This window comes from Lytechinus pictus, chromosome 3 (assembly GCF_037042905.1).
Source record: "Lytechinus pictus isolate F3 Inbred chromosome 3, Lp3.0, whole genome shotgun sequence".
Lineage (NCBI taxonomy): Eukaryota > Metazoa > Echinodermata > Echinoidea > Temnopleuroida > Toxopneustidae > Lytechinus > Lytechinus pictus.
In genome coordinates, this window is record NC_087247.1 from 46,725,532 (window position 1) to 46,739,469 (window position 13,938).

Sequence of the window (13,938 nt, forward strand, 5' to 3'; positions counted from 1 at the left end):
GAAAGGTCCGATGATTCTAAAAACGAATTGCAATCATCATTACAATTATGATTCAAGATTCATGTGTGAAAAGGCCCCTCATAAGCCAGAATCATGATTTGAATCATGATTCAAATCACAAACATAAATCACAGTAACTGCAGAATCAGGGTTTAGTAGACACTCTTTCCAACGCCGTTTCCCCTTCACTTCAGGCCTAGCCAGTGCGCATCATAGTGCGCAGTGTGACCCAGGAATTATAGGTCAATTTCAACGTCTTTCCAAACGCCCTTTTTTCCGTGCTTATCTTTTTTTTTTATGAAACATGATTTAATTACTTTTAATAAATTTTTTACAAATTTAATATTATCTGTAATCCCTATATTTACCTTCTCTGGATGGTGATTGGGGCACTTTAAAAACAAAATCTCATTATTTGAATTTGGTCAGAATTCAGCCACTAATGACCAAAGCAAACAATTTCTAATTGACAGATAGGGCCTTATGTAAATGGCAAATGTTTGTCCAAACTCTTACCTATACTGCTTGCTTCTGACTGTCAAGAATGAGCTTATACAAGTACCAGTATACTAATCTTGGAGATTATGAAAATAGCCATGAAAACATGACAAAACAGTCAGTCCGCAAGCCCTGAAAAAGTAGCTTCTTTTATCCAAGTGATATTCATGACAAGAGGGTTTTTGCATAGTTAATGAGCTTGGTGCGAACCAAAACACCTCTTTTTATTCGGCCATTGCTGCTCTAAATATTGACCAAACTTCATGTTTTTGGTATCTTTGTAAAGAAGAAGAATCATTCTTTTAGGTCATGTGTTTGGATTTTTAAAAGAATGTTGTAATATAGGAAAAACTTTTGATCTAAAACATGAAACAAAATATTATTTTTCATGCAACAAAAGTTGTTGTTTTCACACTTAATTTCTGTTTGGGCACAAATGATTTTTAAATCATGATAAAGCTGAAGATCTAAGCTTTAATATGATATAATTTTTATAAGAAGATGTATTTTAGATGGGTCAGCAGCCAGGTTTTCATAGGCCAAGTACATTTTGCAGCTCAAAAACAAGAATACTGCGCTCTAATTGGTCATAGAGACCACACGCCCACGCAAATTCCAATGTTCCCCACACTGGGCCTCTGCAAGGTCACACTCACCATGTGGTAATCTCTTCAAATTACCCGCGCCTGTTTGTTTTGAAAACAGTATTCAGCCAATCAGAACTCTGGATTTTATGTTACTCAGAAATTTCAGAAATCTCGTCTTGCATCTTGATGGAAATAACTGGCTGCTGACCCATCTAAAAGATGCCACATATCAAGAGTGACATTGTAAGAAAATATAGAGTTTGAGCTTTCTGATGATATAAATAATGTTGGTGCCTAAAACACAAAATGTTGCACAATTTGCAAGTGAAAACAGAGGAAGAAAATTCTGTTTGATGCATCTTTTCAGGTAAAAAATTCACTTATTTATCAAAATATTTCATTCAAAAGAAATGACCAATATAAAAGAGTAACATTTACTCTTGCCCATGGTACAAAAATAATCAATATTACTCAAGGAGAAAGTGGTTAAATTCTTTGAGAAAGAAAGTCTCACAATTCACGAGATTTTGCAGGGACATGAATTCAGCCACGAGAGGACTTGGATAAATCTTGCGCATTTGCTCATTAACACAGGGGCTTGCGGACTGACTGAAAACAATCATTCTATAAACAGCAATAAATGACCTTCCACCAATGGGTTTGTTATTAACATGGAGGATATTAGGGATTGATGCCTAAAGATTCAACACAAACTGCCTCTTGAAAGTTGGATCTATGCATCAACAAACACAGATAATTGAGAATATTTCTTCTTCAGGATATTGTCAAAAATTACTTCTAAACAATTCATGAAAAATTGCAAAATTATTAAAGTTGAATCCTTGATTTTCTTGAAGACGACAAGATCACACTTGTCAAAACGTTGAGTTTGGATGGTCCTTTTCAGGACTTATATTTGCCCAAGAAAGATACACAGTGCAGGGGCGGATCCAGGATTTCCAAAAAGTGGGGCACATTTTTCAGAGGAAAAATTTGACAAGCAAAAAAAAAAAGGTACATGTATTTAACCGAAACTTTAGGATATTTCAATGGCATTTTTTGAAAAAAATATAAAGGAAAAAATTGAAGACAGGTAGATTTCTTTTAAACCAAATTTTATGTTCACATGATAGGGTAGTACATCATGACAATTTAGTTTCTCATAATATTGCAATAAGTGAGAATAAAAAACATGATGGCGGAAAATTTAAACATTGAAAAAGATATGTTTTCAAACACGATCAGCTCAGAGTTTACGACCTTCAGCATCGCGGATGCGACATCGAACATCATTTAATATTAAAACGTCTTTAAATTTGCTCTCGCAGTGGAAGCCTATACACAAGCACATGCCAGAATTGACCTTTCTTGTGATGGGTCAAACTGCGCAATAAAGCTGCGCTAACGAAAGAGAGAAATTCAAAGATGCTTGACATAAACAGCATTATATTTTTTACACTAAATGGTGCACTGCTGATCGTGTGTGTTCGGTGTTTTGTAATAGTGTTTTCAATCATGAAATGTTTAAATTTGAAAATAGAAATTGAACACACCCTATTAAAGTAGACCACACATAAGTCCAGAATCTGTATGTTAAAAATTGTTATTAGGGTATTTCACAGTTATTCCAATGTGGGTAAAAAGGATGAACAGGCCTACATTAGTACATATAACCATAGAACAGGCTTACCACTCTTGAATACATGTAGCACATGTCAAACTCATGTCAATCATCAAATGTAAATTGATTGTGAACTTTGGATTTTCAATTGGGAAATCCAAGCTGGTATTGCATCAGATAACACTGATTAAAATGTTTGCTACTCATATTTGTTAATAAATAGATACTGATACCATTAAACTTTAATTTTGCATTACTGTGTAAATGTGTATCATCCAATCACCAAACGTACATTTTCAAAAGACTCCTATATTATACACGCAAGACAACAAGGTTAGATGCAGTTCTGTATGTGAAGCAATATCTAAATTCAGATTAAAGCAGTTTTCATGATTAAAATCAATTATCTGTACCTGAACCATAAATGAATTGTAGAGAGTATAATGAACATCTCTAATCTTCCGATTATTCATCTTGGCCCATTTTCAAAGCATTTATTTACACAGTCAGTTTTAACACCGGTATCTCAGGATGTAATTTCAAAAAAAGGAAAACGGATATCCACTTCTGGTGAGGAAGCTTGGTTGAAAGGAAGAGGTTAAAATTACAACTTTCATTTTAGTCATGTTTGAACCAAATTTGTCAAAAGATTATAGATAGGAGACAATGGTAAAATCCACTTCAATGCACATCTTATCATGCATTTATTTTCATTCTTATTTGTCACTCTTTTTACTATAATTGTATTGTGTAAATGTCCTGATAGCTCAGTCACATATTGGATCTAAACACATGTAATAATATAAAATAATCTACATGTAGAGCAGATTAATCCTTATAATCAGCAATTCTGAAAGCAATGCATATGCCTACATGTCTAGGCCTATATTTCAAAGTAAAACCACTTTCATGTTCAAATGAAGTATTGGATGTAAAATTTAGCTTAGGACTATGTTTTAACTTCAATATCCATATTTTCCATAGCCTCAATAATCCATCATTGGGTGTAATAGGTTGATATACAGAATACTATGAAAAAAAAAATTATAATAATATCATGCATAATACAGAACAGGAAACTTTGCATGGATAAAAAATAGGCCTTAGGCTTTAGGGTATGCTAGAACTTACAAACTGATTCGTACATGTACGCCTACATGTATCAGCAGAATATATGTTTAACTCTGTGTAGACAAAATTCATGTACATTATTAACCAAAAAAGCAAAAAGCAATCAAAATGTTGCATTCCAAATTTGGGAATATCTATTTCACACACTTTACTGTGTCATCATCTTTGTCACAGTTACCTTGTTTACACACTGCACTGGCTTGCAGATTATCCTGCGTCGCGTTTACATGCTGCCCCAGCTCGCGGGGATCATGAAACGCGCACTAATTGCTGGTGCAGACTCGGCTTTGTGTTTACACAGAGAAAACTTGCCGTGTCTGCACCGGCTCGCGGCTCTAATCCTCCTAATTTGGCGGAGCAAAATTGCTGTGTCTGCAACGCGAGCCGGTGCAAGTTACTCGCGTTATGACGCATAAAAAAGGGCGAATCTGCACCACGAGCCGATGCAGCGTGTAAACACAGTAAGAGTTATGCATTGTGAAGGTTTCTGGTTCTTGTAGATTGTGGCTTAAAATGAAAAAACAACTTCTTTCTCTCTCTGTGCATTTCACAATCTCTCATCATAGATTGAGTGGGTTGAATAAAAGGTGTTGAATTAAACAGTGAGATCTATACTGACTGGTGCTTCCTCCAGGTCCATATAAATGGAGTGAATGTGGCTTACCTCATAGTACCAAATACAAAGCCTAAATCTATTCAATCAAGACCCAGTCAGATCCAATTCAACCATGCCAAATAAATTGTTTCCTCTTTCGCTCACATATTCATCATAAAAGAAAAAGAGAAGCCTTTGGTACCCCCCCCCCCTCGTTATCACAAAAACATCCGATTTCTTAATGGCACTGAGTAAACATACTCGGGTCTGGAGGTCAATTCTTCATAGTCTTCGCTTACAGTCCTAGAGTTAGCAGTGTCAACAGAGATGTATGAACAAATGTATGGTCTTAGGCTTAACTTTTAAAGCTGTCGTTTGAATGCATGGATTATGAATTAGCAATATTTAGCATATATTATTCTTGAAACTGTTTGATGAGTGTGCCGAGATAGTTTATTTCATAACATTAAAGTAATACAACTTGGTACTTATTCTGTTCTTGCTGAAATAGGAATTGATATAGCCTCTATAAAGTAAATTGGATAGTTTGACTTACTAACAAACAAGGGTTATATTCTGCATGTAAATGTACATGGACTTGATATGTAAAAAAGCCACATAATGAGAATGACCATTTTGTTTCTTTCTCCAATCAGTCATCATATCAAATTTGGGTATACACAAATATGACATATCACTTTATCAGGCAATAAATTTATTGACATGGCATTAACAAACTTTTTTATCTAAAACAAATATACATGTGCATGAACATTGTCATAAAATATGTTTAATCTACAAATTATTTGACAAAATGTACAGGTCTATCACAAAGCATGCTTAGCCCCCCCCCCCCCCCCCACCACCACCACTTTCATGAATGCTCTGCCAGTCCTTGCAACGTCAACTTGTATTTTGTACAGAATTTGTAACAAGCAAGTCAAGCAACCTTTTGGCATCAATGTGAATCGACAGGGCTTACATGTACAGTAAATACATTTCATACCAGGATGAAAAAGAGTCTGCTAGTGAATCACACAAGGTTTGAATGATGGCACCCACTTATTTCAGTTCAACTTTGTTTATGTCACTTCCATGTCACTGGCATTACATCACCTGGGAGGTCAAAGTTATAAAACTAGTACAGGTACCAGCTGGCTTGAATATATCACCAACCATCATACATGTACCTCAATTTAGGAGACTGCTTAGTCCCCATTAGCCTGAATTCTTCGAAAAATGGAATACAAAATCTGAGGAAATTTACATAAATTTTGGACGTGCTGAATTCTATTGAAGTGAAGTCACCACCAGCATCAGTTTATCGCAAAATGAGGGACAGTGAAGCGAAAACATGCCATGCACTAAAAAGGGACGAAATTCAAATTTCTAGTACAGACACATCATAGTGTGATAACTGCTAATATGCTTTTCACACCGCATTTCCTTAACCCCATACTATCCTTAACCCCATACTATCTTTTTTTCGATTCACACTGTCTTTCTTAACCCCGTGCTATTGCTTAGCCGGGGAGCCGGGGTTAACACCTTAATCCCGGGCAATCACACAGCTCATAAATATTAATGATTTTACCATACAGAGCGCGATGAACGTGCAATTTCGACTTCTGTGATTGGCTAATGCTTAGCCCCGCTTTTGCTTAGCCCTGTTTCGTTTCACACTGCATCTCTTAGCACCGCAATTGTGGTGCTAGCACCACAATAAGCCGGCTAACCCTGCTTTTTTGCAGGGCCAGATAGTACCGTACTATTTACCGTGATAGCCCACTTTGCTAAAACGTAGTGTGAAAACGAAGTGGGCTAAGCTTAACCCCGGGAAATTGGTGGGGCTAAGACCCCCCCTTAGCCCCACCAATTTAGGACAAAAAGTGCAGTGTGAAAAGCATATTAGGGAAGCATTTCCCAGGTGTGATCATTTTAAAACTGAGATACAGTAGGCCTACATGTACTTGTACACTCTTGAACATTGCTTTTATTTGAGTGTATAATACTTCCTTTGCAAATAATGTGTTTTTCATATTAATTTTGGATGCACATTACTAAAATCTTCATGTATAGACAGGGGCAGAGTGACATCACATCCGCTTAACAATGCCAGCACTGACTTAAGTGCGATGAAAACAAGGTATAAGAAACACAAAGAAATGAATGTAAGAAACAGCGCTAAAATTTTCAGAAAGATTTGTAAACTTCCAGATAACGAAATGGGTAAACTCGATTATTACGACGTTCAGCACAAAGTATGAATGCGATGTTTGTGTATTACATATTGTACAAGTAGGCATGCCAAAACGCTGTGCTGCTGTATGGGTCGCTAGTGCATCGGCCGGTCAGTTGCTAGGGCTCAAGAAATGCCCGGATGTTCGCCCCGGCCTATAATACATGAAAACGAGCCACTCATACTTGGAATACACATGATTTGATTGTCCCACTTGCTTCAATCTCAGCATACAAACATTCTATCCAATAATAATATGGCTAGTAAACTTGACTTGATTGAATCGAGCAATCACAGCCAAGAATTGATTACAAAGTACATACATTATTTCTCAAAAATACCTTTTGGATCCAATCTGAACACAATTTAAGAATGTTGGCATGAAGTTATTTAAACCATGTCCAAACTAATGGAAATGCAACCAACTTGAAGGCAAGTCCAAAATAACATCTTTGAAAATTATCTATGAGGTGACCGGTTAATAAAACGGTCAAGCTGGAATTTGATCTATGCCCGTGACTGGACACTGACTGTTGTGTCCAGTTGATTAATTTAAAACCTCTCTCCATGAAAACATTCTTCTCTGGATGCAAAAAATGACATGAATGAGATTATGAGACTATTTTATGCTTTTTATTTATATTTATTTACATTAACATGTTCATTTTATTTTTTTACATGGTCATTATAAACATGTATGCCTTTTTTTTTCATTTTTGCAATGATTACATATACTTACGATTCTCAGACTGGAAATCGGGCACGTACTGTTCTGGTTCTGACTCTGGACCGTAGCCAAAATCTATATGATAGAAAAAAGGAAGAGAACGAAAGAGATGGGGAGAAAGTAAAAGATAAACAATTATTGCAAAATTTACAACACAATTTTAAAAAATATAAAGTAAAAGTAAAATAAGTAAAATTGACTTAATTACCCTCTTTTCTAAACTTTTTGTTCATTTCTTCCAATAAAACAAGTTGTACTTGTAAAATGGCAACGTCAAATTCTTATGAATTTGTTTAAAAGGTGTATGAGGAACAATCATATGCAGTTACAAGTACATTACATTCAAGCACATGTGATTTATTCATAGCCCCAAATTAAATAAGAAAATAATTTCCATTAAAAAAAATAATAATTATCTAGTTGAACATTTACATTCATGTTGCATTCATTATCAACGAATAGCACTCAGCAGCCCCTTTCAGGTAAGTTCTTGAAGTTATACAAGCATGCACGGTATGGTCTAAGTAGCAGGTACATGTAAGTTGCGCGATTCAAAATCAGCAACCCACAGCGCTAACGCACAAATAAAGTACCTCCTGGGTTGAGAAAGTTCTTGTAAGTTGCTCTCACACTGCAAGAATACCTAAAAATCCCTGCAAAAGTTCTCTTGATTTACTACTATTTAGTGGGTATTTTCTTTTGGGAATAATAAGAGTATTTTGCTTTCAAATTGGCCAAAATGCCTGGTATTTTTTAATTGGGATAGATCAGGGAACATTTCTTGTTCAGAGAATGCCTTGTATTCTCATACTCTGAGCCAGTCTGAATACGCCTAGAGATGAAAACTTGAATAGACCAGCCCCCTTCGATGGTTGGCCTGACAAAAACTCTCTCATACAAATGATGAGCAAGGAATTATTTATGGGGTTGTTTGTCAAATATTCTTGATATGCAATGATAGACAATGCCTCCTCTTGACATGTACTGGAGAATACGATGTGCAAAATATCTGCCATAAATCCTGCATTGAGACAACAATCAATTCATAAGGGTGATAATCTCTTCTCTTGAACAAAAAGATGAAGGAACAGCAATTCATGGGAAAATGGAAAGAATTATTATATTTGAAAGATGCAAAGATAGATTAAAAAGGGGATGTGATGACAAAGCAGGAATCGAATAGGCCGACAGTAGTATCAATAACCAAGCATACGTATAGCCTACATGTAGGCCTGTACATGGACCCCCAATATCTATAACATTATCAAATGCAGTTCAAAATATTCGTAGAGAATTCAAATTTTACCCATTCAAAAGATAACAGTAGAAGGACCAGTAATAATAAGCCAGTAGGCCTACATGTACCTGTATAGTTCACCTTGGGTATGATGAAAGTCAAGGCATCTAACATTTTATATGCTGGGGAAAACCACAACTACCACAATAACCTCCAGACTAAACCCAACCACATCATTAGTCTTTCAACTAAACTACATACATGGATGATGGATGTATATGTACATGTAGTGTAGAACGGCATATATATGTTATTCATGAATCAGGATATCCTTGCTTCAACTGTTCCAGATCACACTATCAATTTATTTTACAAGTAAAATTACATTGAAAATGATCAATTTTAATTTACTCTGTAGTACCATACAGTACATGTACACTCATGGCAGCAAATTGAACAATATTTAAAGTGACAAATTTGTAACTGATATCAAAATCATGGAGTTCCAACCTTACAAACAGTTGCAAATGATTTGGATTTAACATTTTAAATGCAGTTTACAAAATGCAAAAAATCAAAATCTGATAACAAGTTTTGCTTATAATTTTTACAGACATTTTTTTTGTCTAGCATGGATTTCCAAAATAAAAGTTGTGATTATAACAAACACCTTTCCAAAATTTCCACTAGAACATTAAATTGTAGTTAAACTAAAGTAGGACGGAGAAAATAAAGCCTTATGTCAGATCATTCTTTCTTTTTAATTGTGTGTTTATTGAATCAACAATAATCATGATGTGTACATATTAAAAGATAATTTTTAGAACAGAAATGAGGTGGATATGATTTGATTTGTACATGCATACCCTATTCAATACAACTTCACTCTAAAATTCCTAAATTCAGTCTAAATAAAGGGTTAATAGGGGAAAAAATATTGGTCATGTAGGCCTACATGAACATGTATCTACATAGGGTACCTACAAGTATAAGGGGAGTATTTCATGAAAGGAATTGTCAGACGTTTTATCCCACAAATCCCATTTTATCCACATTACCATAGAAATTGTTCTTCTCAGCCAATCAAAATCTAAAAAAGTTGTCAGATCTGACAACTTATCAGACAATCAATAATGCTGGCAAAAACAAAAATCTTGATATTTGATCAGAACAGAAATACAACCAACAGAGAAATATATAATTTTGTTTTCAATCAAGAATAAAGTTTTTTTTTCTTTTCTATAATAAAATAAAATCTCCTATTCAATACAGAATTTCCCCAATTCAATTCAATAACAGAAGGGAATACACTAGACGCAGCATTTGTATATACATACTTCCTATTTATCATATAAATTCACAACTTTTATTAAATAAGCCTCACAATCAAGTATCCAAAAGAAAATTTAAACAAATGATGATGCAAAGTAATATAGCTCTGGTATAATTGCTTTTATAGCCTACAGATAGCGAATACATGTTTGAGGAGGGCTTCATAGAAAAGTACATAATACTGTACATGTATTTTTGCAAACACAAAACAGCTTTCTCCATTCACCCAATTTCTGCTACTTCATTTCATTAAAAAGTTTTCTCCTTCACAATCGCAGATATTGATATTTTTCACCTTTTCCACTCAATTTTCTTATTCCATGAAACACTATCTAATGTGCATGTACATGTAGGTTTCAGGGACTCAGTTTTATAATTATGAGGGGAGCAGCAATAAAAAACTCTCCTAAAAGTTTTAAGGGGAGCAGGAGGGGGTCATTGATTGACACTCTTGTTCTACTTCTACATTCAGGCTAAGTGATGTCAGAATAGAGATTATACAAGGAAATAATATGTTGTACAAACAATACAATATGTAATATTTCTATTTGCATTTGAAGTTAACCCTTTAAGCACTACATGTAACTGTACAAATTCATACCTCAGTTACATTTGCTCTACGGTGGCCTTATGGCGAGTCGAAAACAGTCGTTTTATTTATTTTCTTTCAAACCAACTACAAAGCTGGTACAAAAAGTGTTAAAACTGCTTTTTTTCAAATTTCAACTCGCTATATATAGCAAATAAGACTGAGGTACATACATGTAGGATATAAGAAAAACAAAGCTACTTAATATATTTTTTATTTATATCTTTTAAATCATTAATCTTTATATTGCCCACACATGCATGTATTCAAATAGTGGCATGCACTTTGGGGGACCAAAACTAAAACAAGATTTAATCAGTGCAGCTTTCATTTCAAATTTCTAATTTAAATGATATATTACCGTACAGTATTTTCTTACGTAAAGCTACAAACAGACTTTAATAACTCTATATACATTTAAGAAAATATAGAAATTTTATAATATACCCATGGACTGGTACATGTATACCAGGGGAGTGGGAGTTGTTCTGTGTATTCATACATGTACATAAAATGTAACTTCACAGCAGTGGTGGCACAGAATGTACATGTACACTGTACTACAATCTTCATCACATTTTATTCTCAATTATTTATAGTTATCTTTCACTTCCATCAATACATACATGTATCATAGCAAGCTTGGTACAAATAAAAAAAAACTGTCTCAGAAAATATTGGAGGGAACCAAAAAAATTCTATACTCCAGGTGTAGACTATGCACGCATGGATTCAATATAGCCTTGCATTGCATAGACTGTCGAGACCATCCCTAAGCTGAAACTTCCTCCTCTCATTCATATGCAAATCAGCTCCAGTGAGTTTGGGGTAAACAAGTTTTCTATGGATATCAAAATAGTGGATGCTGTCATAGGGCTCAGTTCAATCCATAGAATTGAAGCTGAAAAGAGTGGATCTTGCCCCCCCCCCCTCATTCTCTGTCTTGTATCTATTTCTCTGTCTATTCTCTTTCTCCCTCTATTAGTACTGAGTTTGCCACCATCTCATTTAAAAATTGTTTTTTTCCTTTATGTAATCTTTCTATTCTTCACAATTACTTCTGGATCTCTTATTCTTTTCATCTGGTGCCTACTTTCTTATTAAATGACCAACTCCACCCTCATCTCACGTCTCGTTAGCAATGAATGAATCATTGTTTGAATCTTCATTCTTCTGATATTTTGAAGGACACAATAATTTATGGTTAATTTATGACTAGTCACTACATGAACATTGCAAAACCAACAACTTCATGAATTGTTCAAAGTGTACACTTGCTCACATTTTAGCTTTCCTAGTACATGTACTTCTGATCACATTGTAATTTGCGATACATTTTTTTATCAATAGGCAAAAATGTGATATATACATGTAGTTCCTATTCCAGTTTCATAGCATAAAATTTTGGAGGGTTAAAAAAATCAACAAATATCCACCCAATGCAACTCATACACATTAAACAAAATTTGGGTAACACAAAGATTTGGCCTCCAATTTACACAATAATTAGTACTGTTTCATATTATTTATGAAAAACTCTTCTATTTGAAAAAAATTCGGACAAAACTGATGGATAGTTTATATTCACTAGACAATTAGAATGCCTACATGTACATGCATGTGTATGCAATACAAAGTAATGTTTTTATTAAGGATTACATGATCACACTAGACTTCAATCAAAATTAAAAGAACTTACCATCAGCTAACCATTCTTCTTGTAATTGATCAAGATCATGAAATAGTTCTGCAAGGAAAACAAGTAAAAGAAATAATGAAAATACATTAAACTGCATGGAATACAGTACAAACATTTGTGTTGTGATGGATTACAATTTAAATACATGGATGAAAAAAAAGCACCTACTGTAGGAGTTATTTATTATACATCAACATGCAATATATGGCAAGTTCCCCCAAGTCTCCGCAGTCCCCTTTGTCTGTGCACATGCGTATCTGCGTGATTCTAGTAAAAGAAGATACGTAAAGAACACAAACTTTACACATATGCAACACATAGACAGATATTCATTAAACAATCCGACTCAAAATGGTGGAAAAATAATCTTGTGCATTTCATGTTACCGGCTCAAAATGCAGTCTTTCTCATCAAAACACCCGAATTGTGTGCAAAGTGAATGGGTGCGCAGACATGGGGTAACATTTTTTTTTCAATCTGAAAATGACTGCCTGAGGTTTTTTCCAAGAAAATACTATATTTCTTTAAAATCTTTATTAGATATTTGGTACACTTAATACTCATAATAATACATGTATAAGAAACATAACTGAAAGATGTTGTGAAATAAAAAGGAAATTCATTCTAAATCTGAACTCAAATCGTTAGGTGCGCAGAATTAGGGACCACCATTAAACAAAGTGATTTTTTCCGCATTCAATGTTTCTGTTGTGAAAGTCAATTTTCTACATGTAAAAAAAAATATCCTTTGATACTGTCATTCTCTGGTAAAAGTGATAATTTGAATGAAATAGAACACACAATCTCTCAAAACGGTCTCGTCAAACTTAGGAGAGTCTTATAAATACAATAGGAATTTTAATGGTGGAATGGCTTCCTTACATTTTTTTCCCCCACAGGACACATAACTGGGGAAAATTAGTATTTAATTCCAGATCTATAGGATTTTGTCCTTGCTCTACATGTAGGCCTGCATGTACATTGATTAGTTTCTCCATATTGTAACCAGAATAAACGATGGATTTATAACCGTTAGGAAATTGTGCAATGATATTCAAGATTTTTTGTGAAATGAGAATGAACTAAAAAAAAAAACACTGCATATTGATTTATAACGCACATTAACAAACATGATAAAGAGATCCTGTCAAGAATAGAGTGATGGACATAAATTCTGACACATTAGAAAATGGAGAACAAAATTTTAAGCATGATATTCTTGAGTCTTGCCGGTCATTGTCATGTCACTGTAATAGAATCTTGTATCCCTGGGGAGCTTCCAACGAGTCCATCCATTTGCATATTACGTTTGTCCTGTTCAAGTCATATGCCTAATCAGTATTACTTGCAATAAGGGAAGGGGGCCCTCATCATCAATGCCACAGACCATGGACCTACTGCACAGACTACTTCATTGTACAGTCTACAGGGTAGCAAATTACAAAATTTACAGCAAACAAAATTTTCTATTTATGTACACTGCAGTAATTGTACTATACATACAATGTGTCCCAGAAAAAGGAAGCTGGGATTCCCATGTCTTTTTTCTTCAAATGCAAATGAATTACTGTATGATACTTAATCTACATAATCATGTAATTCAATTATTTCTCTTGAAACATTTTGATACCTAATATGTGATGAACACTTCACACATTAATGAGCAAAACGATTTTGAAAATA

General features: G+C 34.4%; 1 protein-coding gene across 1 annotated transcript in view; it reads right to left on the reverse strand.

The window, feature by feature from the left end:
• Positions 1-12,299, reverse strand: part of LOC129255553 (ETS translocation variant 1-like) — a 67,160-nt gene extending 54,861 nt beyond the window's left edge. The window contains exons 1-2 of the mRNA XM_064097200.1: positions 12,256-12,299; positions 7,411-7,473 (exon numbers count right to left, since the gene is read on the reverse strand). The gene's annotated coding sequence lies outside the window, so the exon portion shown is untranslated. The remainder of the gene's footprint in view (positions 1-7,410; positions 7,474-12,255) is intronic.
• Between the last annotated feature and the right edge of the window lie 1,639 nt (positions 12,300-13,938).